Below are 27,122 nucleotides of genomic sequence, written 5' to 3'. Positions count from 1 at the left end.
GTATCAGCAGAATGGTTTATGGGAATGCACTCCACATTTGGCAGAGCATCATGTGACCTCACGGCTGAGATTTTGTGATGGTGCCAACGGAGACTTGGAAAGCAGCGCCCGTTCTGACTTTTTTTCCTCTTTTCTTACATGGCTCAGAAAACGGTGGATCTTAATACTTGACTTTAGCCAGACTCAGCAAGCAATTGAGCTTTGAAGCACAACTTTGCCTTTATTCTGGCTTTTTTGGCACACCACCAGGAGGCTGTCCCTTTCACGCCTGATAAATTCTGCTTCTTATCTCCAAATAGAAAAAAAGAAAGAAAGAAAATATAAGCAGAATATTTGTACTTCATAACTGCATTTTAAAACTACCTGTTTTGTTTTTTTTTCTATTGCTGATCTGTACTTTAGAACAGCTTTCTTGAGGATAAGAAAGGATAAAAGTTGGTTTTTTATTTTTCTGGTTGGTTCGGATTTTTTTTTCCTTCCTCATGTTTAATGAGCAGGCATTTGAACTGGGCAAACAGGGCGACAGCATTGAATATGAGATCATTGCAGCATAGTGTAGCAAACTGGCATCCTGCCTTTTCACCACTTTGCTCCGGCAGATTCGTGCAATCCCCATTTATAAAACTGGCTCAGGGGCGAGGTGAATTTTCTGGTCTCTCCCCATCTCTAGTCCTGTGCAGGCAGTTGCGGCAAGGATTGGTGCAGTTTTTGCGCAGTGCTTTGTGCCTGGAATTCCGAGAAGAGCGAGAGAGAGCGAAGACAGGCATCCTGGTCTTCTTCCGAGAAAGAACAGGAGCCCTAAGAAGAAGAAACAAATCTGAGTTTGTCCTACATACAAGAGTGCAGAAAAAAAAAGTGACTCTCCTGCTTCCAAAAAAAAAAATCTGGCATGTTTCACTACAGAGACATCAGGATGTGCTAGAGCTTCTTAAAATAGCGTACCAAAATGAGCCTAGGAGATTGATTCTTTTAGTAAAAAAAAAAAAAGCAACAAAAAAAAAGAAGGAACGAATTTTTGTTTCAGTTCTTTTTTTCACCATTGCTCATATAGCAGTATTTGGCACTGGTTGAAAACCTACCTTTCATATCAGGTATAGCTTCTTTTTCTTTTTTTCCTCTTTTTCTTTTTTTTAAGCTGTTTTAAACGTTGTTTTGCAACTGAGTCCTTGTGTATTAATTTTAAAGTAGACAGCTGTTCACACTTTTTAAAACTAACTTTTTTGGGGTGTGTTTGATCTAATACTGCTAAAAATAGAAAGTAAACAAAAAATCGAGAAATGGTTAGGCACATTTTGCCTTAGCTAAGCACTGCAAAGACCTTAATGTTACATTTATTCAGCCTAAGCTTGGGTTATCTCTAAGAAAGTTATGGGTATTTAGATCTGGTTGCTAAGGAAAGTTAATTCTTTTTTTATGATGTGACTCATGCTTTCAGTTTCTAAAGAGGGGAAGAAAAAAAAGTATGAAACTGTAGGAAAGGATCACTCTTTTAAGCCGGTATATTAAAGATACTATTGCATTAATTCATGTACAACTTTCTTACAATTCATATCTAAACGCATTACAAAGAAAAAAGTGCAGTAAACACTGAAAAAAAGGCACAATACTGGGGCATTCATGAAGTGAACCTAGTTTGCAGCTAGTAGCAGTGACTATTTTAAGATGTTCAGTAGAGAAGCACTTGCCCAGGAATAGCTGAAAACACTATTTGAGCTATCCATTCAGAATGTTTGTGATAAGTGCATGCAGAGTTAAAGTACGTTTCGAGCATACAATGATTTAGTAGAGCATTTTTCTCAAAGTATTTGTCTGTATGTTGTAACATATTCCTAGGCAATTAGAAAAGTGTGTAACAAAATTCATTCTGACTGACAGGTTTTGAAAAGCTCAGCCAAAATGATGTTTTACGTATTTTGGTTTTTTTTTATATATTCCTGGCCTTTTTAGTTCACAGTAAAAATACAGATGTCTGAGCTAGAAATTTCTTTGAAATTTATAGTGTCTTTTTATTCACAAAATCTTATAATTTTTTTCAAAATGTTCAAGATGGGTGTTTATCTGTTAAAAAGCTTTATAAACATATTATGGCTTTACAAAATAGAATTATTTTAACATTTCCTTCAATTTTTTATATATTATTCATTAGAAAGTAACGTTTAAGATTGTATGCTAATTTTGCTACCTTATATTTTTGTTGTTCTGCAATGAATTCTGGGAAACTGCTGAATGGAAACCTTATGTATATGACACATAAACTTCCATTCACCCATTCTGGACCAGGAAGTGTTTCTTAGATTTATAGTGATATTGCCCACCCCAACAGTTTTGTTAGAATAATTACATTTATTGTTACTACCAAAATCTGTTGAGAAAACAAGGCTTACTTTAGCTTTACAGAAATTCTTAAATTTCTATATCCGATCATAGTAATTATGTCTTTTTTAATAAAGTTTTGCAAACATGTCTTGATTTAAGCTATTTAGTTTATCCGAGTATTTTTATGAAATTCCATACTGAATTACCTCACAGTATGCACTATTTGATAAAAACTCTTTGGTTTTTTCAAGCATGATCCTTCTTTTCTGCAGTTCCTAAAAACCTAAAATATTTGTGGAGTGAAAATAGAGTAGCCAATATTAAATGAAATAGTCCTTTTGCCAAAGTGTGCGTGTTCACATCATGTCTTCCCATGGCCCTGAGAGGCGTGTCAAGAGTGTGTTGATTTTATATCTTAAAAACATAATTAGTCATTTTGTGTGTATTTCGTGCTGTTCTGAAAACATTTTACATAAAACAGATATTTAAAAATCTTTCAACTTTTTTTCCTTTTAGTGAAAGAAAAAAATTAAAAAGAAAAAGGAAATTGAAGAAGTTAATTATACCAGAATTCAACGAAGGTAATACAATGTTCTAAAATATTTTTATTTGTTAACTCATAAAGTCAATGGCAAGAATACGAAGCAAGTTAAATCTAAAATAATTTATTTCCTTAAGAGAGCCTACAACTACAATTTCACAGATATGTATTAGACTTTTGGTTTATTACTTTCTGTTAGGAATATTGAAGTTTGAGTAGCCTTTATACTGTGTATTTCCATGAAGCTTTAGATTGGATTCAAAGATCAATACACAGTTTGTTTTTTGTGATGCCTAGTAAATATATAACACATATTTACTGGTCTATATATATTATCAGTATATTTATAGTGCATATATCCTTTTGCTAGAATATAGGTATAATGCAGTGATCAATTATTTTTAAAGTGTGGAATATCTTTTCTATTCACAAAAAAAAGAGAAATAAAATCAGAGAAGCAATCTTTATAGCACTTATTACAATCGTTCAGTAAATTATATATGCAGTCTGCATTCTTATTTCTGATACTAAGATAACTATTCTACTTTGAGTGCTTGTCTCACACATTCTATCTCCTCAATGTCAGCAGAAAACAATTATAAAATATTCCTGCTGAATGCTGGTGTTGTATATAAAGTAAAAGCAGGTTTAAAACAGACCGTTCTAGAAAATAACGTTGTTTTAAAATGCAAAAGGGAATGCTTGAACATGCAAAATTTAATCCACTAAATTAAAATGAAAAGAAAATAAACGGTCATTTATGAATGCTCAGCTGTTGCTATTGGACTAGAAATGCATGTTGCAGTTTGGAAGAAAATGAAATATCACTCTGACTCAAAAACTTTGTTATTGGCAGCACTCATTCTCTTGAAAGCAATTTTGCCTGACTAGCAATGGCAGAATTAGGCCTTCAGTGGAAATTAGTGGAATTAGGTATTAAAATCTTATTCAGATACAGATTTAAGCAACCTGCTAAAATCATGAGACCTTTCTATAGCACCTTGTTTTAAAATTATAGCTGCTTCTTATGCCCGTATTTTACAAACTTGTTTATGACCACATTGTTACAGGTTATTCCAATGTGTTAGATACTGTGCTTAAAGATGCAGTATTTATCAATGCTTTCATTTAGGATGTGTGAGTTACAAAACTGCATCTGTGTCTCACCTTTATGAATTACTGGTTATTGCCTCAAAGGTCCTGTTTTCAGTCATTTAGGTAGGATACCCCACTTTCAGTGTGTAAAAATTTGTATCGTACTGCTTGCTGGTCATAAGTAGAAAGTATGTGTTTTAGGAGTTAACCCTGAAGTTTTGCAAGATTGTTTTCCTACTTGCATTCTTATTATTAGCGAATAGCATTGATGGGAGGATTAACTTCTTTGCTTTGATTAATAGGTGTTGTTTAATCAAGTTATTGTCAAGCAGTACTTAGTTGTCCTGTAGTATGAAGAAATAGCTAAGCAGTCTTCACGATGTTGTACAGGAGGTGCACTTCAGTGCCCCTCATGGTTTTTCAGATTTGGTGGGGTGATTTTTATTTTCGGTTGTAGTACGTGATATGAGCTCAGACACAAAGGACAAACCTGTATTGTTCACTTCTATGTCACATCCAATTATAGATTCCAGTCTTGCCTGCAGCGTGCATGCTATAGTCAGATGCAAGTTGTTGGGAGTTGAGAGTTCATTGGTAAGGCAAAGCGTGTGCAAAAGAACATTAATTCCTACTGAAACCAAATCAACATTGTGCCATCAACCTGTTAAAAAAAGTGTGTGTTCTTCCTTTTTCAAAAAACAAACTAGTTACAAGTCTTTGGCTTGTTCGGTGCATCCACTATTTATGCACTGAAGTAGTCTTCTGTGCAATAGGTGGTAATATTTTTACTCTTAAATACTCCTTCTTATAGTGCTTTGCATGTTTGTTTGTTTAAAGTGTTCTGTGTCTCATTTTAAAAGGAAAATGCTAATCAATGATGCCAATTGGCATAAACCCGTAGATCCGATCTTGTGTTGAAACGTACTGCACAAGCTCGCTTCTATGGGTCTGTGTCAGTATGGTGATCTGGCAAAAGTTTACATAGCACGCAATACAGTTTTATTTGACAACAAGCCCAAGTCAATGTACAAAACTACGGTTGTTTTTGGAATGCTTCTCTTGTCCATTGCCTTATCTTCAAACTTTATTAAGTGATTTGTTCTTTATCGGTTGCTTTAAGCACCGTTGTCTTAATATCTTACTAAAATTTACAAAGACATGCGAGGGAATTGTAGGGTTTCCAATAAGGGAGAGTAGGATATACAATTTGGTGGCTTTATTAAGCATGCCATTACATGGTATTACATTCAAAAAATGTAGGAAAAAAAAAAGAGCAAGACATTAATATTTTATTTTTATTGTAAAAGAAGACCAAATGGTCATTTCTTTCTGGAAATGTAGTTGGACTTGCATAATTCCTATCAAATATATACACACATACACACACACACACACCAAATACACATGTATTTAATTTTAGGATGTAAACAGGATAGAACAGAAAGTCTACCTCTGCATTAGGAAAATCTAAGAATATGCCTAATCGTCTGAAAACTGGGAAATAACTGCAGTTGAAAGCCTACCCCCATGGGTTATATATAAGCCTGTGGCTGCTGTCACATTTCAATGAAAGGCTGAAGAAGTGAAGAAGACTTTATGGTCACCGTTGGAAGCTGTGTGCATCCGGGTTGAGGTAGTAGGTTGTATGGTTTAGAGTTACACCCTGGGAGTTAACTGTACAACCTTCTAGCTTTCCTTGGAGCACACTTGAGCCATCGAGGAATTCATCACCACTTTAATCTGATCAGGGAAAGTACGCAAAAGGTATCGTGGCATGGTTGTACATACTAATCACTGTGAGGCTTAATTGATGTTGAAATAGTCCTGATTACTTGATTATTTCATTTACATCCTGTTACGAACAATGCTAACATGTTCTCTTAATGGACTGTGACTACGTACTGCAGACACCTAAGGAAATACTGATGATGATTTTAATTCCATTACAGAAAACTTTAAGATTTTATTTTGATTTATAAATTCAGAAAAGTATCAAATATTTAAGATTTTATTCTTTCTACATAGAAATTGCTTGTCCTATACAGTTGGTTTTTATTACTGTTGTTTTATAGGTGCACATTTTTTTAAAGGGAAAAGAACATCTTTTTTTTCCTTAAAATGCTTTCAAAAAAAATATTGCATGCTGCTGCCTGGATAGTGGCAGGCAGCATCGCAAGTTGAACTTCTTGATCTTCTTTGGATTTATGATATTCTTTCTTTTTGCCTGCACAACTCAGTGTTATGAACACAGATCCAAATGACCTGCAGCCCCACCTGTGTTTCCATTGTGTCATGATTCATGTGCTGCTCAGCTTAATCCTGCCCTGGGGTCTCAGCACCCATGTCCTTACATAGCGTGTCAGGCTGACCCTGACCCACAATGCCCTTGTATTTTTTGTCCCCAACTAAAGTTCTAACACATCTTTTCAAGTCAGCAGGACTTGATGAAGTCCCATTCCCAAAGCTCTAAGCACCACTGGTGGTGGTAGGTCCCAGCACCCAATTCCTCCTGCCCTGCAGGTCAGGTGCCACTGACAGAATTAGCCCTCCTCAACCTCTGCATTGCCTGTACGTCTTGCACACCTTTTTCAAAAAAGCAGTACCAGAATGCATCCAGGCAAAAAAATATGTACTTGATCCCAATATGAAAAGGGAGGCAAAAGTGTGCTTGTGGAGGTTCGTGCCCTGAGTTGTGTATTCCCATTCCATTCTGGTTTTTAGTCTTCCTTGTCTTGGAAAAAGAAAGTAATTCCTTGAGATGTGTACAACACATACACAGGTATCTTATCCAAGCAGAAAAAATAGTGTGTGTTTTCATAGAAACAGCCATGAAATGAGAGGTGAAAGGGCTGTGCCTGTATATCTGAAATGATTTTTTAAGTGAGACTTGCTTCTGAAAATGTCCTTAAAGATGAAGTCTCCTGAATGTGGTGAAAGGCCTTACTGCCAAAGTAGGAGCATCTGGGTGAGACAGTGATACTTATTCCAAAATACTTGGGAAAAATTATATTGTCTGTTTCCATGTACTTTTCCACAAAATGTGAAAAGGAGTGAAACTTCATAATTTATAATTAATAATAGTAATAGTGATAATTTTGCCAGAAAATGGCGTAAGGTTTGTTGATATAATGCAAAAGACTTGAGCCATGCTTCTGTGGTGCTGTGGTCAGGGAGACACGACTGATGTGAGCTATGGGCACACCACTGATGTGAGCTATGGGCACACCACTGATGTGAGCTATGGGCATACCAGGCTCCTGTGGGCTGAGGAGAGAGCGAAACGTGGTTGTTCTACGTGGGGGTGAGGGCTGCAGTCTTAGAGTTTTGAAGTTAATAGCAAATAGGTTTTTCTCCAGGGTATTTTGAATCTCTGCACTTTCTTTATTTTGATTGGAGATGACCATAACAAATTATTTGGCCTTTCCAATGTTTAATTATTTCAGGTTTTGCATCAGCAAGGAAAGTTAAAAATGTTTATTTTAAGTGGGTTTGATACTTGTTTGTATTTTGGTTGTTGTTTTACTTTTAGTTCCAACTATTACAAATAATTGCTTGCGTACAGGTTCCTGTGTTTAACTCTTTCTACCTCAGCTTAGGCTTGCTAAACATTTTCTCAGATAGGGAATAAAAAGAGGAGATGAAAATGGATTTAGTCTCTCTTTTTAATAGCATTTCTTTTCAGTGATTATTGTTTGTAATAGGAAATTGATAAAGAGGATCTGCATGACAGGTGGATGTATGGTGGATTTTAAACCTGTCTTAAAGCATCTGGGAAAGAGGAGAGAGGATGTTGAGTGACTCAGAGCTACTCTAAGCTAAATGGAAATGTTAAGGTGGCAGTGGCATAGAGGAGAGACCTTCATCAGCTGATTAAGCTTAATAGACCACTCACAATCAGAAAAAAAAAAACCTGTAATATCCTCTGTGTATTCAATAGGACCCAGGTCACCAATATGTTATCTTCCTTTTCTATTTTAACATATTTTTATTGTAATTTAAATGGAAAGATACATTGTAATTGCTGTTTTCTGCCAACAGAGCAACAGGTGTTCAATCCTTTTATATTAATTCTTCAATTAGTTGTGAAATAAGGGAGATTGTTTATACTAAGCTGAACTGACTAGAAATGACTGATGCAGAAAATGTGGGAATGTTTCATCTGTCCTTCAAACACATGATAAATTTGTAATTCTATCAGGCATAGTTACAGGTTGCTATGCAAATTTTCATTGCAGCATCATCAGCTTTAATGTATATACATTTTCTGTATTCTTTTCGCTATTCTTTAATTTAGTGGTTTTGCCCTGTAATGTGCAATACGTCGTTTTGGTGTTATCAAGTTACAAGCAAAAATGAATGAGGCTGTGAGGTAATTTTGAAGTGGATTAAGGTAAAGAATGAAAAATAAAGAGGCGAAAAAAAGCTCTATTAAAAACAGCTGGATGGAGTTAGGCCTTCTGTGATTTCATTTTAAAGTCATAAAGTATGTTGTCTGTTCTAGGTGAAGTCTGGCATTTTTTTGCCTTTAGAGTATGGTTGGAATACAGTCAGTCACGTAGTCAGTCAGCATTGTACTGCTATATTGCTTCTATAAGGAAATACATGTACTTTGTAACATGGATAAGCATGAATGTGTTCCAATCTAGGGGCCACCTAACAATATTTGTTACTGTAAGTAAGCCATGATGTTATCATACTTATGTCTTTACTTTGTTTCTTGCATATAGAAGAAATATCCACTAGGATATTTCAAGACAGATCTTGAGATCCAACTGACCTGCAACTCTGGGAGCTACAGGTCTTCAGTGTTTCACTAGTTTAGTCCTAGAGAAAAACTGGCTGCAGAGATATAGATCCATCCAATACCCTTTTGCTTGCCACAATTTCCTTGGTAAAGATTAAGTATGATCCAAGGCTTTAACCCTGGTTCTCAACACAGAAACTTACAGCACAGTGAAAACCTGCTTTAATGTCAGATCCCGTTTGCCTTAAAGAGCTAAGTCACTTCAGAGAGCTGGGAAGAGTTTTGATTTCCTTCTGCAGGCCATAACGCCTGTGTCCAGAGGCATGTCCAAAGAAAACAGTTGAACAGGCGTTTTGGGCCCAGGCATTTGGAGACCTCTTCATGGAATAAAACTACCATTAATCCAGTTTACTAGAGCAAGTAAAGCAAGCTTTTAGTAATTTTGTGCTTTTGAAATAACACAGACCAGTCAAAAATAAATGAGTGAATATGGGTCAGTGTAGTTGATGCAGTGTATTTTAAGCTGTTATAAATAATCTAATAGATTTACACTGTGAAAGTTGAAAATCATTATAACAACTTCTCTATAGCTGATGTCCTTTCTGGTTTTGTCATCCCTCTTCAACAAAAGAAAATACTGAGTTTCACTTGGTCTCATGTTTCATTTAACTTTATTTTGTCTTCAAATAAGTTCTTTAGAGAATTTCAGATAAAAAATGTGGTAATATATTTAAAAGTAATGCCAGAGAGATTTCCCCTGCAAATCTGTCCTTTAAAAATGACAAAGAGCCCTTGGTAATCTCTATAACTTTTTTATTGAAGCTCTTCATCAAGAGACCTGTGATAGGTTGCTTAACTGATAAAGTTGGAATAGAAGTGCACTTGAAATTTTTCAGATTTTTTGGGGGATGTGGTTTCATATGACATTCATTTATCTGTTAAGAGCAGCTTCTGGTATTTTTAATAAAACTAAAGTTAAATATGTCTAGCAGGCCCTGTTTAAATGTGAAAATTGCTTTTATAGCACAATTAAATATAAGACTGGAAAGCTAATGTTTTTGCATTACATAGTACAGAACTAAATTGTTTCAGCTATGTCTTTTTTCACATAGTAAAAGTATTCACATCAGAGTGATCTTTTTGGTAAGGTTTAATTTCGTACAAGGCTTCTGGACATTTCAGCTTTATTTTATTGTAAATTATATAATTTATATTGGAAAAGACAAATTCTTACTTTCTTCCTTCTACTTCTTTCCTGGTACTTCTAGGAACAGTAAGAGCAAGACTCACATTGATGAAGTTTTTTTGAAAATATTTGCAAAATCTGAATAAAAAGTCAAAGATCATGTCTCTTTTTCTAGCATGACTTTGTAATATTTACAAAGTCATTTACCTTGCTCATGTTTCCTTATCTCTTCTTTTGCAAAACTGATCCACATTTTACTTAGTCTTACAGAAAGATTGTCATGAGTCACTTTGCTCTCTACTGACTTTGTTGCACCTCCTTTTGCATAGAAAGATCTTACCCCTAAACAGGTGTACTTTGAGGCTATCTGACTAATGTAGTTGTCTCGTTTGAGTAAGACTGGTGCTGATATGCTCCAACTTTTTCACTAAAAGCCTCTGCAAAAAGATTCAGGTACAGAATAACAGATTAATGATTTTTTAAGAGCTGCAACAGCCGTAAGTATTGCCTGTTTTGGTTCTGTGGTTGAGTGAAAAGTGGATGCTTACATCTTATATTTTCCAGTTAACGTACATACATATATTATGCATATACGGCCTTTATCGGAATGTTACGAGTCTGAAGCTTTATCTCTGTGGTTGAGAGTGACTTATCTGGGTTTATCTGTGGTTTATCTGCATAATGCAGATCCCTTTATTTTTCATGTTCTGTCTCCGTGTACTTTTGGTTTATACACATTCCTTCACGGGTCCTTTTTGATTCTTCATTTCCTAACATCATGATAGTCATGGCAAACAATGCAGAGCATTGCAAATGTAGCGGCAACTGACATGGACGGGGAATACCTTGGTTGCTGGAGAGAAGGGTGGAATGAATGCCTGTTTATCAGGTTAGCAGAAAGCAAAAGCTTACTTAAACCAAATTGTCCTTGAGGCCTCCCCGTTACCATTCTCCAATTCAGGAAGGAGAATAAAATGTTAGGTACTACCACCTTTGTAAATCTGGCTTGAGACCATGGGTCTGATTTTACTTAAGCTCTGTGTAACTAGAATTTTTTTCATGTGAAGTCCCTGTACACTAAAAGCACTATGAGGCTCACTTTTCCCGAACATGCACCCAGTCTTGTGGTGGCTGCAATATCGAAACAGATTTACACATCTGAGAGAAGATAAGTATCAGTCTTGGAAATGTTTTATATACATGTTTAAATATGTATACTATTGGGATTTTTTTGCATGGCACTACACTTATTTGAAAAAGAGAACACAACCCCAAAATTCTTCATCTCCTTTGTTGCAATTAGTTTGCTGAGACAAATTTGTTAACTTCTTAATGTTAGGAAGAAATCATCGGATTGGAACTTGCCCACAATTAACTTCACCATCACTTGAAAGAATTTCCCCTTTAGACTAGAGATAACATTTGGAGCATGCTAAATCCCTGTGAATACTTGGTTTCCTGGAAATTTGCCCAAGAAAGATATTCAGTCTACATCTGGAAGTAGATTCCTTGGTAGCCCATGACCAAGAATGCTGGAGACATGGCTTGAATGTGCCTCTAGTTTCATGTGTCCAGGGTTGAGGATCTTTGACTGCCATTCTAAATCATAGCTTGTTCCATGTCTTACACTTTTTGAGTGTATTTCTATCTCCAGTCTCTTCACCTCTTCAAAAAGTCCAAATATACTTAGTTTACACAGCTGAAGAGGATTTACTCTGTCAGATCTTTGAACACCCAGATCCACCTGTGTCTATTGAGTATTTTAGGGGGAGAATCTTGGGGGTCTAGAATTTTTATTGAGGTATGATTTATGCCATGTTGAACTAAATTGTAACTGAGCTGCTGAAAAGGGTTTCTTTTTACAACCAAGGCCAGGCTTGCAAAGGGTACCCAAAGGTAGTTTTAAGGAAGTGGAACCAAGGTCACCAGTCTCAGTGACAAAGCAGCAGCTATACCTCTAGACTGTTGCATTTGAGGGCCACTGCCAAAGCTGGTGTCACTGTGTAAGGACATCTTTGAGAGCTGAGGTATGAGAAGCAACAGACCAATGCAGCTATTCACTCTGTGCTAAGTTCTGTGCTCTGCTCCTTTGTCCAAATGATAACAACTTTTATCTATAGTTAGGCTAAATTTGTCTAATGGTATGTATCTTATGGTATTCAACAGTGTCTAACCATATTTGCTTCTAATTGCTTCAGTCCTACAGCCCAAATATTTGTTTCCAGGTTATATATTGTAAAACACTAAGCTCATGCCACCTAATTCACATTTTGCCTTTGTGTCTCATTGCTGGCTGTGTAGGAAGGCAGTGTCTGAAAATTCTCAGTAGTAGTCAGCCTATATTGATTATGCCACACACAAATTTGGAGATGAGACTGCGTGCTCAAGGCTTTCTAAAGCACCACATCTAGCAGTCTGGATACAGCCACAGGGAGAATTTTGCTAAAAATGTATTTTTGTCTTTAGATGACATTTACTTAGGATGTGGAGTACATGATTCTTGTGGTGATAAGGGTTTTTTTGAGAGTCATTATTACAAAATACTCTAAAGTATATTGTTATTCTGAAATGTTTAGTTTCTGGTATAAGTAGAATTTAGAGGTACGTTTATTACTATTTCAATTTTGAAATATAACAGTAACAGAATGTCCAAAACATACATTTTAGTGATGAGTTAAAAACCTAATTAATACTTAATATAACACTTTGAAGTGATCCAACCTTTTTTCCCAAAATGTCTTGGGCATTTAGGAGCCTGCATCCTGTTGATTTACAATGTGTGGGCAAGTTTTACAGAGAAACCTCAGGTGTAAAGGCATTTTTACACATTTTTGATCATAAACTTCATTATGAGTGATCCAATTGCAGGATGTTAAATATATAAAATAGTTCGTGCTGCCTCTATGTCACGCTTCTGATTGTGAGACACCTGTCTAGATGAGGAGTGCCAATATATTCTTTGTCACTTTTATGAGAAAATTATGTGGTAATTTCTCTCCTCTTGCTGTTGTAAAGCAAGAAAATATTAACAATGTAATTAGAGACAACACGTGCAGCTTTGAAAAATCTGACTAAAACTTAGAAAAATTAGAATTCAGTTCAAAGCTTTATGCTCTGTCCAAATTGAGGCCAACAACCTAAATATAAATCGGTTTGCAAACCTGATATGCTTATTGATGATGCTGACAGCCATGCAGGTACTCAAAGAGGTCATATGACTCTTTCCTTCTCCTTGTTCTGCATTGTGGGAGATGTTATCTGCAGTGGGAGACTGTGTTGTCAACAGTCTTCTGCTATGAAGGCAAGTCCTGGCAGGCAGTGCTGCCTCGGCACTTGTGCTTTTTTTTGCCCTTAAGACCAGCAGGCACTGTCACACCAGAGACACCTTCTGTACTGCTGGGCAGGGGTGGCTCTTCCAGATACAGAGGCTGCTGCTGCCCCACCACCCTACCAAGGGCAGGTACCAGCCCTTAATAAAGGAATTGAACATAACTATAAATCAGGGAGTTTGAGTGGAAAAATATCCAGGTATTGGTCTATAGAAGTAAGCATACAGTCTGCCTAATGAATGCATTGTTTATTGGCTGTGTGAGCTGCTGGAAATACCAAAGCGGATAACGGCTGTGATTCAAGGCTGCGGGTCTGGGCACACACAGCTCCCTAAGCCAGAACTCAAGGACGTGGGAATCCTCACCAAGGGGTAACTCTGGAAGTCCAGAGCAAACATCGGGCTGCACACGTCTTCAGGCAGGTGGAGGTTTGTGTTAAGGATACCTTCTCATATATGAGGAGCGGCTGTTGTTCTTTATTGTATAATTTAATTTGACTCTAATTTAATGACAGTTCTTAGTAGGAGCATGATTTGCAAGGCTGATTTCCAGTTTTATTGATTAGGCTTTTAATTTATTTGAACTTGAACTGACAAGATTCATCGGAGATTTAGTGCAAGTCTGCAAAATCGTCATGGTAAGGGATTTTTTGACAGGACTTGAACTCAAATGCTTCAGCTACAACTCAATGAGGTGAGGTGTGAGATTAGATTAAGAAAGAAAATTCTTAGTTAAACCTAGCTTTTTAAATTAAAGTTGGATAGACAATGATTGTCTTTTCTTGATTTTTTTCCCCACCTAAACTGCCACACTCAATATCTATTCAAATGTAAACTAAAGATCTCATATTTTGAGTTCTGTAGAACAGGCTTTTAAAGAGGAGATTGTCACTGCAAACTTCCACTGAAAGTAACTTCTAAGTTCTGTAAAGCTATGTTTTTATTCACTAGTAAGAAATTTACCATATATAGAACAAATACTGCAGAACTATCTACAACAGTCTCCTAGTTATTTTCCAACTGTATGTTCTATTCAAAGCAGAGTTTGCAAGGCATGAAAAATATATTACCTGGTTTTGAAGTCTACTAGTTATTTGATAAAGACAAGGTTTCCTTTTTTTTGTACTTACTGGTATATGTTCATAAATTTTAGCAAAAAATGGTACAGGTAGGGAGGAGCTAGCAAGGAATTAATTAATGGTAATTTTTCATTACCTTTCCCCAAACCAAACCTTTGCACCTGAACTAATCAATGAAAAAAGCAGCAAGAGATGCAGAGTGTATCTGTGTGGGAGGAAGGATGGGTTATTATATGATAAAAAGCATAAGAGGATGTTAGAGGAGGAAGGAGATTGAAGAGGCGTGCAGAATAAGAGAGGATACAAGAAATGGGACTGTAGTGGTTGTGCTTTTGTACTTAGAGAAGGTACTCAGGGCATGTAGACAGAGCTCAAGAAGGTGTAAGAAAAAAGGGAACTTGAAAGATGTGGGGAAAGGACATGAGGATGTTGTACCTTCACATTGTTTTCTTTCATCCTCCTTACATTTTGGTAACTATAAAATATTATTTTTTTTCATATTGGACAGTAGAAATTAAATTTATTTTAAAAGAAAGAAAGATTTACAGGCAAAACTTCACATTTGTACATAAACAGAAGGTCTTACAGGAGTAAGTTCTGATATTATCTTTTGATTTTTTTTTTTTTATAAGCAGAAAATACACTATAGGTATAAATTAGAAGAATGGTAGTAGTAAAATAAAGGAGAAAAGAAAGAGTAGTAGTTGAGGGTACAATATGTCCCAAACATATTGAAATCATTTCAAAATTATCCCACAGTCTTGACTATTAGGGACACACAATATTCAGAGCTAAAGATAAATGGAAAATCCCCTGTGAGAGCATGCAGATAACCGTAACTCTGCCTAATACTGACACAGATAGGTGATGTATTTAATGATAATTGTTAATTCATTCTAATCTAAGGCAACAAACACTAGATATTACTAAATACTATAGCCATATTATTACTGCACAGTGTCATCACAAAGGAGAATTTAGCTCATGTGAGTACCTTTCCTTTGCTTTTACTCAGCTGATTTACGTAAATGAGAAATATAAAACACTCAAAGGCCTGAATCAAAAGAATAAGGTAACTGCAGCTTTTATATGAACTGTAGTTAATCTGCAGCCTGTTACCACAAAATTTAATTTAGGGAAATTCCTAGTTAGAATCAAGAATGTTAAACATTTGCATCAATAAGAACAGTATGTGCAGTGGTGCTAGAAGTACCAATATTTCTGATTCAAACCATGCATTGAAGAGTTTTTGAGGTTACAGAACTTCATCCCTTTTAAAATTAAGTACTTTGTGAGAGAATGAAGTTATTTACTGCTGATCACTTCCAGACACAGAACAGTGGTCTATCAGTCCCTTCCAGAGTATAGTAGCAGTTCCACATGACGCATATCAATAGAATATCTCATTAATTCTCTAAATATCACCAAACTAGTCAAGTCATTATAAGTTTCCAACTCCTTAAAGAAAATTTAGTTCTTCAGATATTTCAGATCTATGAAAACATCTGCAGAATATTGAATCTGTTAAAACAGCAACATCTACATTGTGAGATATCAAGATCTTAAACCTTGACTGTTTTTGTTACTGAGATAAGTATATTCACCATCCAAATGAATATTGAATATTGACATCCAGATTTTTGGTTTGAGGAGAATTTGTGCACCTCTCTTCTATATATGAACACTATTTGTTCTACCCCATAAAAAAACCCAATCCAAACTATGTTTATGGTGTGATTTATCAAATAATGTTATTGTCAAAATTACGGTTTTGTGCTATAAGGCTATTTAATTGTTAAGTTAAATGGCTAAACAGAAAAATGGGCTCTTGCTATGATTAAGAAACAGTGATTTACTCTTTACCCTGATCTTCATGTAATGTATCCTCAAAGCTTTTGTCTTACACACACTAGCATTAACACAAAGTGAAATGAATCATATTCACAGGATGTTTTGAGAGGGAAAACGAAAATGTTGCCTTTTAAGAGACAATCCTAATTTACCAAATACAAATTTATCATCAGAAAGAATTACCAGTATTTTACAATATTCATGAAATTGCTTTGGAAGATTCTGCTGATTCGGTTGTTTCTTGTCTCTCCATTTAATAGAATGGTACTTATACCAGTGAGCTCCCAATTTACAGTTGTTTTCTGTCAATGTGTTTTATATGCTGTATTTCTTAAACATAGCTTCCTAAATGTGGTGATGCATTTTTAAGGCCTGATAGTACATTTCTCGCTGAATTATGTCTGAATAAAGACTTATTTCAGAACTGGTATGAATTAAAATAGAATCTGTACATAAAGAAAAGTAAGTACTCACTAATGTAAGTCTACATTTCAATTAATATATGTGAAACTAAGAAATACTGAGAAAGTCAGATTCTCTAAAATGTACTAGGCACACTTTTTAGTTTTTTTCACTCACAGATACGCAGTCAGTACAAGAAAACTCAGATTTTCATTTCAAATGTGAGTTGATCCAAATACCACAAAAAATACAAAACATACCTATGAGTAGAAATAAATAAAAACCTTATCAATGTAAGTTAAAATATTCAAATAAAATACTGGCCCAATCTTCATTGATCAGTATTATCCATAGCATGGTACTTGAGATACTGCAAATGCAGCTGTCTCTGTTGTGTGCAATGGTGTTTGAAAATACTTGCTCTTCTGAGAACAAAACTATGTCCTCAGAGCTGCAGAGGGCTTCAGCACCTTTAAATGTGCTTTAAACTTTAAAAGTGTGGATTAAGTAGATGTGTGTAAATATATTTGACAAATACTTGGGAACATTCCTTAATGAGTACACACATATTCAATTCTAATTCTGTGGAATGTAAGAAAACAAAACATTACCAAATGTCTGTTTTCCCCTCCAACTTTTATGTCCATATATGTCACTTTCATTCATCTTGACAATCAGTGAGGGGGGTGTTGCGTGTTGGTTACAGGGATGTAATTTCATGTAATTTATAATATATTTTAGAATATTAATATTTCTTATGAATTCAAAACTATTTAATAAAAAACAATTTCTTTCTAGGGTAAAATTTTCATGGATGTAGTTTCACCCGTTCATTGCTTTGTTATAAGAGTTTCTTCATCTGTACTCTGAGAAAAGCAGGGCAAATTATAAATGAGTGAGAGAAAGTGGTGCATTTTTGTCCCTTCTTAAGCTATAAGATCTTTTCTATAACCTTGGAGCTAAAAGTTCACTGAGCTACCAAGAAATAGTTGTGTGTAGCCAGACAACGTTTCTGTGCTACAGGCAAATAGTTATGTGAAGACTAAATAGAGACCATTATAGGGGAGACATGAAAGTATATAAAGTGTACAAATGAAGTCTTAACATTAAGCCAAGTGCTTTCATTGACAAAATAATTGTTCTATCAAAAGAAAAAGAGTAAATGGAAAAAAGTATTTGAATAAAAAAAAAACAAGCTGCCAAGAGAAAGGAAATTTGTTGTTAGCACGAGGAACGGTCAAGGCAAAAGGAAAAATTAATTATTAATGAACATCTATTAGACAAAGAAAATTATATGATATTTGACTTGATAATCCTAGAAGTCTTTGTACTTCCATGTCTTAACATTTTCTGAATAACGTAATCCAGTAAGTGTAAATAATAACATTCATTTGAAAATGCACAAAACCAGATCAAACAACAAAAAAAACAGATTAATCAACAAAATACTATGAAGGAAAAGTGAAAAGTGAATAATTATAAAACTAAAGGGGTAATATAAATCCTTTTTGTAGTTTTTCATCAAGTGATGTTTGAAGACTAGTTGTCTGAGCTGTTGACATTTTGCTAACCTGTATAAATTGTTGGATAAAAACTATTATCTAAAGATTAGTCAGCTTTGAACAGCAGCTCAGGGGCATCCACTTAAAAATATTACTATCATCAGTATATGGAAGGAAAATAAAACTAGTTACTACCAGGGCTAGAATTCACAACATTATGAAAAATTCACTGGACATGGCAGTAGAATAAGTGTGATGAAACTTTAAGCAAGATACATCCATGTATAAGGCTCTACAAGTGGATTTATCAAGCATTAAACAATAATTAGAAATGTGGAAATACACAAACTTTCCGAAGTCTACCATCTTCACTTGAAACCTCACTGAGGTCTTCAAAAAGACCTTTGTACTCAGGAAAGCATTCAGATTTGTCACTCTGAAAGCAAATGTCCTTGTGCCTTTCTCCCTTTATATATCTATACTCAATATTTTTCCACAGATAGCTTCTAATTAATAAGATGTAACTAGAAGTCAAATATTCTTTTGTATGACATCCAAATGAAAAGCAGGAGCTCTTGGCAATTAAATGGTTTGTCTGAGCTCATGCTAGACGTCATTATGATCATCAGGATCAAGAGACAAGCCTTCTGATTTGCCAGGATGATGGGTAGTCCAAAGCATATGGTTATGAAAGTTCTTTCTAGGCAGTACATTAAAGGTCTAGCCTCTGTTGCTCTAAGTTAAGAGGCATCATCTCACAGTTTGAAGGCCATGTATCACACTGGAATGTGTTTTCTTTATCAGTGTGATATTTTCAGGTTACATTTTATAATGTAGTAATTATGCAGCTTGCCCTGCCATTCTTCTTGAAATTAATGCTTGTCTTATATTTAATAATAACATACATTTAATAATACTATTTCATTTTCATAAATATTAAAAGCTACGTAATGTATGCACATACAAAGACTGCATTAATGATGGTATTTTAAATAAACAAGACTGATTGTAATTCAAGAGTTGAGGTTCAATGGATCCTGAAAGTATAACTGACTGTACAAAAAAATCTCAAATTGCCTTTGTTGATCTCCATTATCTAAGAGGAGAGGAATATGACATATAAACAAGGAGGGTAAACAGTGATGGAGAATCCTGAACTTCTTTCTATAAATAATCTGCAGCATTGACATTCTATTAATGAAGGTGAAGAAGTGCACTTACCAATGACATGTGACCTCACCTGTTCTTTATTCTCACCTGTGTCCTGGCCCATTCTCTATGGCAGGGTCCACCACAGCTGCACAGCTGCCACACACAGCCCTAAAAGCTCCAGATCTGTCTGGAGGAGGGCTCTCTTGCAGCAAGAAGCAAGGAAATGGCCAGCCGGCTGTCTTCCAGGCAAGCCCTGGGAAGGGCAGGCATTCTGAGCATGCCAGCGCACAGCTGGAGGAACCCCAACCAACTGTACCGGGGAGGTGCCAGACACTACTGGAGCTTATGGGCAGCTGAGCTCTCCCTGCTAGGACCTGGGCAGACTCAAAAAGATAATTAAATTATGCAAGGAGATGCAGAGCAGGCCCAGGATAAAGAGGGCTCAAAATCAGCTTAAATCCATTTTACTCCTACTTGCTGCAAGCTGTGAATTGTTCTGCACCTTAGAAACAGCTAATTTAAAGTGTTCATGTGGCCAGTGTTCTTTTACCTTTTCAAAGTACATGACTAAAAGGCAGGCAATCTTGAATTGCAATATTCAGGTCAGAATTTCAAGAATGCCACAACTGTGAAAGTAATATTTGACATAAGAGTGGAAAAGGGTTCAGCTGTAAAATTTACAGTTTGAGAATATAAAAGTAGAAGATCAGAAGGGTTAAAATCAAAAACTATCTGTGGCTTTTGATTCTGCTTGGAGTTGCTCTGTTTTGTTGTATGTGGATAATAATGTAATTAAAAGGGGAGGGACGAATAAGAGAGGAACAGTACCGGTCAGTTCTTGCATTAGGTAAAATAATATGAGGAAGTATGTAAACATTCCTTATTTAGATATGGCCATGTTTTATTTTCTCTAGTCAAAAATCGAATAGTAGCAGTTCTGCCACCGAAGAGTATTTAGGCAAGTTTTTGGAAAACTGTTTCAGGTAATTCCGGTGAAATATATTTCTGGGCAATAAGAAGAAAACAAAAACGCATCAGGAATTGGAGGACACTCTATGTAGAGTAAGATGGTAAAATGCTAACAAATATGGTCATTACCAGGGTTTTTTCTGCAAAATAAATTAATTCCTCTGTATTCTATCAGCTCTTTTCTTTTTTCCACCTTTTTTCTTTTTAACCATTAAAAAAGAAGGATTTTTTTTTTTATTTCATAAAGCTTTCTCCACAGGAGAAACTGTACTCTTCTCATGTGATACAAATTACTAGATAACAAATTCTTAAGTGAAAATATATAGTCATCCTCTTCTATAGCTGAAAGATTGCAGTGGGCTGCTCCATTCCTTGTTGCTAGCATGAATACTATTTAAAAAATATATTAATGAGTTGGAAAGAAAGTTAGGCAGTGAGATGACAACATCTGCAAATGGCTTAATTATCTTAGTTACTCAAGTCCAAAATACACTATATGGGGAACATCAAAAGGGAATCCTCAGAACCACAGTAGTGGACACAACATCAAATGAAATTCAGAAGTGATGTATGAAAGCTAGCAGGCATAGAAAGAAGTAATTTGAACTATTTATGACCTCTGTTGGGTTCAAAATTAATTTTAAAATACCATGAAAAGAGGTCAAGTCATTGTGGACCACTCAGTAAAGTCTATGATCTCTGTTAATGTTTCAGCTCCTCTCATAAATACTCTAAATAGAGGAATCCTCTCACCACAAAACAAAAAGAAATGGTTAACAAGATCCTACCTGTGCAACATTAATCTACATACAGTACAGAAGATAGCATGTAATGCAGCATCATCTCTTATTCTTACTGCTGTGGTAGAGAAGAAATGAGCATAAGGAGAGAAGAAAACAATCTATTTCCCAATAAATATGTCATGCCTCTTTCCAAAGTACAACTCTAACTGAAGATTCTGTGAGAGTGAGGAGATGTAAATTTTACATATGTAAAAAGAAAATATATTTTCTTTATTAAGTAAGTATCTAAATGCTAGTCACTGCAAGAAAGATCCAAAATTGTAGGTGCTTTCATTTGGGAGTATTTTAGACATTTAGATGTGTAAAGCCAAACTGAAATTGAAAGTCTTGTAGGATTAACCATGACAGGGTGCTGAGTATCACATAGACATTATTCACCAGGCTTGGACGTCCAGAGGGGAAGTATCGGTAAAGGTCTTAGTTGAGTCCTATCCTACTGATCCCTCTATGGTGCAGGATTTACCCTGTGTATGCCACTGTTGAAACAGCTGAGGGGTCTCTCTGGATAGTCCTTGTTTCTTGTTAATATCTTAGTTATTACTTAGTACGACTAAGTTTTGCCAAGTTACACCTGCAGTCAGCCAGACTCTTGCTCTTCTGCACTGCTAGGCACATGCTACATATGTCTCCCTACAGTTTAAAGGTAAGGATAATAGTAAATCATATATGGTATAAACAAATGAACTGCACAGTTGTACAAGAAATGTACCAGTCTTACCATGAACAGTCACCCAATCACAGCAGTGATCTTAACAGAGGATGCCTCCAAGTGGAATACAGGAGGGAAGGATAAGGAAAATGTGGAATGAACATCTTTTTCTAGTATGTAAGAAACTGATTAAAATAGATTTCAAGGGGGAAAGTGCAATATGCAGTTGCTCAAACAACTGTACTTTTCAAAATGTATGGAGGAAAAGTGGGTTTGTGGAAATCCATTAAAAGGTGTTTGTTAAAGTTGCCGTGATTCAATCCCTTCGTGGAACTTCTGGTGCATAGGTTTTTGAGTAAGGGGGTAAAAGGTCTGACATTCTGTTTTCATAAATTTGTTTTGATATAGGTGGAACATGTCTCTGTTGTTAAGCATAAAGAAAAGATCCAGATTTTGCCTAAATTCACATTGCTGTCTCATCCTTCACCAGGCTGTTCCATATCACAATTATAACAACCTCAGAAAATTCCAAAGCCAAAGAAATAAGTTGAAACCTTGTCATAATTACTCTTAACTCCAAGGCAAATCTATGCCTTTATACTCTTTGCCTTCTTTATTTCTTTTTGGAAGTTGTATCTGCACCTAAGTCCTTTCATATACATGCAAACTGGCTCTAAATACCTTTTGAGAAGGTATTTGAGAAAAAAAAAGTGTTTTCCTTTTTTTGTGTGTGTATAGATTACCTCAACAAAGTAAATTTATATAGAAAAATCCTGTAGTGCAATCTTTCTGGCCCAAGACTTTCTGAGTGTGCTACATAGCACTTTACTATTATATCAAAATGGAAGTAGAAATGGTTTTTGTAACCCATCATCTCTCTTTTAGCATTGCCTTTTCCATAAATTTTCCATGTGTGTCAGGTTATTCCCTGCAAAATGTAAAAATTAACTTTTTATCCAATATTAAGTTCAAATATTCTTTCCTGCAGGTAGATATGTTGAGATAGCTTTTATGTGCCCAAACAAGAAGTAGAATTGTAACATTCAGGACCCCACCGATTAATTTAATTTATGTTAATTCCTGATCAGTGCTGTGTTTTCCCCATTTAGTCTGGAAAGTGCATACTGGTATTCATTACCAAGCTGGCACCGATTCCTATCACTCTGCTTTCTCCCGCTGATCTCCTTTCAAAGTTACTGAGAGCATGGTGGTGATTTATGCATTTATTGGATGAAATTCACTTCAATGGAAGGTGCTTATGTACATACTTAAATTCAGAAGTCAAGTTTTGCATGACTATGAAAGACTTCAAAATTTGAACTTCATATACAGTCTGCATATGCTCACTTGAAAAGTTACTAGTTACAGCCACTTAAAATATGGCAAATTTAACTGAACTTGATTAATCTGTAAAACAATGGATGATATTTTTATTTTCATGCTTCCTCTGACGTTCTTGATTCTAATTGAATACAAGGAAATAGCATTAACGTTCAATGCCATTTTGGCATTCTGACTGCAGTCTAGAAATAGAGGAATAAGTAGAACTTAATGAATTACATGACTGGGTTTACACAGATAAATCCTTTGCTTGAAATCACTTTAGGTAATTTATTTTGAAGTGGAAGGGTGGTCCGTGAGAGAAATGTTACTCCGTCAGGTTTATTTTATCCCTTTGGGAAAAGCCCTGAAATGTGCGTAGGTACTATGGATTTTAGTCCCACACCTATTAGCATCATATCTGAAACTCTTAGAAATCAAAAGAAAAATCCTGTCTTCAGATTAGACATTTAGTCAATTAATTTTTGCCTACTAAGAGCAGCATAATACCTGGAGGAACTTGGACTGAGAGTATTCTGGGACAGATAATTATGAACACTAATAATCATACCAAGGCTCTAGAAGAATGAATGTGGAGTGCCACTTGATACTTTACGGTCTTCCCTTATCTTTATGGATTTTTTTTTAAAATGGTTGTTAGTTTTAAGGGAATGCAAAATACTGTGCTTTTCTTTTTCAAAAAGGCAGAAAACATGGTAAGAAATCAGATTAATAATGAAAATTTTTAACACTCCTTTACCCTGCTTATAACCTGAGTTAGAAGAGAGGTAGAAGTTATAAAATTGTTCTCAACTATTGTTTGCCTCAAACTTTCTGATACTCCTCACTGATTAATGAAAATGCTTCTTGATTCATTTGCTGAAATTTAAAAGTGAAGCAAGTATAATGACACTGCAGACTGAAAAAATAATGTGCTTTAACATGCTTTTGAAAAATTCTAATATCATCAGGGCTTAATAGTGCCACTTTTCTATGCAAAAGATCACATGACACTCTTGCAGGTGGATGTAGCAAAGCAGTCTGCCACTTCTGTGCTCGATTGAACTACTTTATATATCTGTGTATTTACACATTTGACTAGATCAGGTTTGCAACCCAGGAAGGCCTGCAGCTACCTGAATAAAATCCACAGAAAATTCTGATAATTCATTTTTCAAATAACTGTGCTTATGTTGTCTATACAGCCTGTTCCTGGCTAATAAATAAAAGAAGAAAAAGATCTGTCAGTTGCTGGCTTATGGCTTTACAAAGTACTGTAACAGTCCAGTAGTGTAATACAGTAATACATTTGCTTAGTTTCTGATGCATTTTATTAGTGGAATAATTCTGTCTTTAAAATAGGCAGTTATGTATTTTATGACATGTAGGGCATAAAAGCTTTTGACTATGCTTTATCAGACTCATCTACAGAGAGTATCATCAAACTGGTTTTCTGAACTTTCCAGATGTAGCTGAAATACCCTATCTTGTCATTAGGAGTTGTATCTATAACTTCTCCCTCTTTGCAAAGGTCCCAGGATGGATCCCAAAGGATCACAGGATGGAGAGAGAAAACAGAAGTAACTATTAAAGCCCACGTTACTATTGGATACCTGTTGGAGTTGGGTTTTGTTGACTTTGCTTCTTTGTCTACTGGGGTACCTGCAGTGAGCAAACTTCAGAGGCTGACAGTAAAAAGTAGTTCACGTGTTGGTAACAAGAGATTCCTTGCACCAGAGAATTTATGTTCAAAGGCAGTGCGGTTACAGTGTGGAATTTGACCTTTATGAAATAACTGCAAAGAGGCTTTGAACTCACCGTAATAATACCCTTGGAAAACAAAGACGAGCTGGGAAGTGGAGAAGTTTTAGTGAGTAAAGAAGAGTAGTTTGTTATATCAGTACCTATCCTATGTACCCTCTATCCTCTTTCAGTTCCTGAAAACATTATACTACAGTTCTGTGCCATTTCATTTTTTCACATCTGGTAGCTTTCTTAGTAATACCCAAACTAGTTCTGTTTCCTTATATCCACCTCATAGTTTTGTTAGAGAGGTCATCTCTGCTTGTCTGGTTCAAAGGAAGACCTTTGGTAACTGTTTCTATCCAGTGTTGAATACAGGATGTTGAGCAAGGAGGCCTTTGGATCTAACCAGTTGTGACCATTTTTATGCTACATAATGGACCAAAATTTATGTTCCTATTAGTGGGTATCCTACAGGCACCTATCCTACTCACATGGAAGCACATTTTTTAAAGTGTAGCGCAGCTGTCACTTCTTCATGGAGAAAACAGATATATTAAGAAGTTTTTACTCAATTTCCTTGTGTTGCTGTCTTAAGCTACATTTTTGTACCCTGTGAAGGCAAGGAATACAGCAGGATTTCACACAGGAAGCAGTGGCTTTCAAAGTGCCATTATAATAAAATAATGAAAGAAGAAGAAAAAATGCCTTTATTCTCTGATACCTGCATCTCCTCAGGTCCATGTTCAAGACCATATACTCTTGAGGATGTGCAAACTAAATGCTTTAAGACAATATTTCTTGTCAAATTTACTTTATTATAAAGGAAGTTATATTTTTGAGGCTGTTTAAAAGGCAAATTGGTGTGGACTTAGGAAGGTCTTCTGCACATGCAACAATTCTTTAAGCTGCCCAGCAGCACATGTTGATGGTCTCTTTCAGCCAGCTGGAGGGTTCCAAGGTGGAGTCTATTCCGTGCACACGTCACGTGAATTTCTGATGAGCTTGCAAAAACTGTGATCCCTAGAGAGGCATGGTCTTTTTAGGGCTGGAGTGCTCAGTCTTTGTGATGCTTAGGAATTCAGAGCACAACCTAAACCTAGCTATGGATCATTCCATTCCACTTTTTTTTTTTTTTCCATGAGTAATGGCTATGATATGTTTCACAATTATATGCTTTGTCTCATGTTGCTGCTCTCAGACTGCATATGTGAGAACACAGCATCTCGAAAATGGTTTATAACATGGATGCACTGTCTGATGGCACTTTGTTTATGAAGGAAGAGGCATGTGTTTATCTTGTGCTGTGTGCCTGCAGATCAAAATCGAACTAGAAATGTACTGACTATAGCAGTGACAGGCATGTTACTTATAAAAAAAAAAAAAAAAAAGCAGTTGAATGCTACATGGAGATAACATACAATTTATTGATTCTCTCTGTATGGTTTATGGATATAATGGATATAATGGACTTCATGAAAACTCTAAGTGAGTCTATTTTATCTTTGTAAATAATTGACTGAGAACACTATTCCAAATTGGGTAAATGGAATGAGATACATGCAAGAAGATTATACAACTAATTATATGTATATGGTATATTTCAGTTCTTTTTGGCGTAGTTCAAATAAACTTATTCATACTGTCTGAAAATCAGAGATGTAATTCTAGTTTTAAATCTGTTGTCACAACTATCCTGAGCCCTGCAGTAATTTGCATTTCAAGTGCATTGGAATCTCTGAACACCTCCTTTGTGTGTTGTATAATTACTGTTAATACCTGATTTCACAGTTATTTATAGCCTTGATTTATTACTTGACTGTTGCTAATATCTCATTTACCATTCTGACCACCTTGAACAACCTGCTACATGATACTTTCTGGAGTCTTTCTGTCTGTATCTTATAATTTCTTTCTGGCTGTAATACAGTCTCATATCTTTGCGGCTTTAACGGTGTTTTTAATTTGGTATTGCAGAGTTCAACATGGATATCAGGGAGTGTAGTAAGGCTAGCGTACTGACAGATGATCAGGACCCTTAATGTTCTAAAGAAGCAACTTGGAGGGACCATGGTTCACACAGCTCCTGGTTCCAACTAGATATAGGACCTGAATCCAGGTTGCTACCAAAAGGACAACTCCATCTTCCTGCCAGTAGCACTCATTTCCACCTGGCCTTTTTTGCTGGCACTTAGTTTATGTGACTGTTTAATGACCCAGATCGAGGATTGATCCTGCTCCTAACTAATCATGTATTTCTTCTGATTTGCTTTTTGGATCAGTTCTCTTAATCTGCTTTACAATGCAGCTGTAAGATGCAAATGTCAACACAAACAAGGTGGAGGAACAAACGACTGAGGTCAGGAGGGAGGGCAGAAAGGAACACCTCTTTTGGCAGATGTCCTCATTTATGCTAAGAGTGGAAGGTCTTGGGTTTTACAC

General features: G+C 35.7%; 1 protein-coding gene across 2 annotated transcripts in view; it reads left to right on the top strand.

Moving 5' to 3' along the window:
- The window catches only part of LOC128852302 (uncharacterized), a 341,810-nt gene that overhangs the window by 300,649 nt on the left and 14,039 nt on the right, over window positions 1-27,122 (top strand). The window contains exon 5 of one of the 2 annotated variants that reach the window (XR_008450050.1): window positions 2,833-2,897. The gene's annotated coding sequence lies outside the window, so the exon portion shown is untranslated. Of the gene's footprint in view, window positions 1-2,832; window positions 2,898-27,122 lie in introns of those variants that run through there. The other variant, XR_008450051.1, reaches the window with a different exon arrangement.

Source organism: Cuculus canorus, chromosome 1 (genome assembly GCF_017976375.1).
Source record: "Cuculus canorus isolate bCucCan1 chromosome 1, bCucCan1.pri, whole genome shotgun sequence".
Classification (NCBI taxonomy): Eukaryota; Metazoa; Chordata; class Aves; order Cuculiformes; family Cuculidae; genus Cuculus; species Cuculus canorus.
Note: the sequence above shows the minus strand (reverse complement) of the source record. Positions and strands in the feature narration are given on the sequence as shown.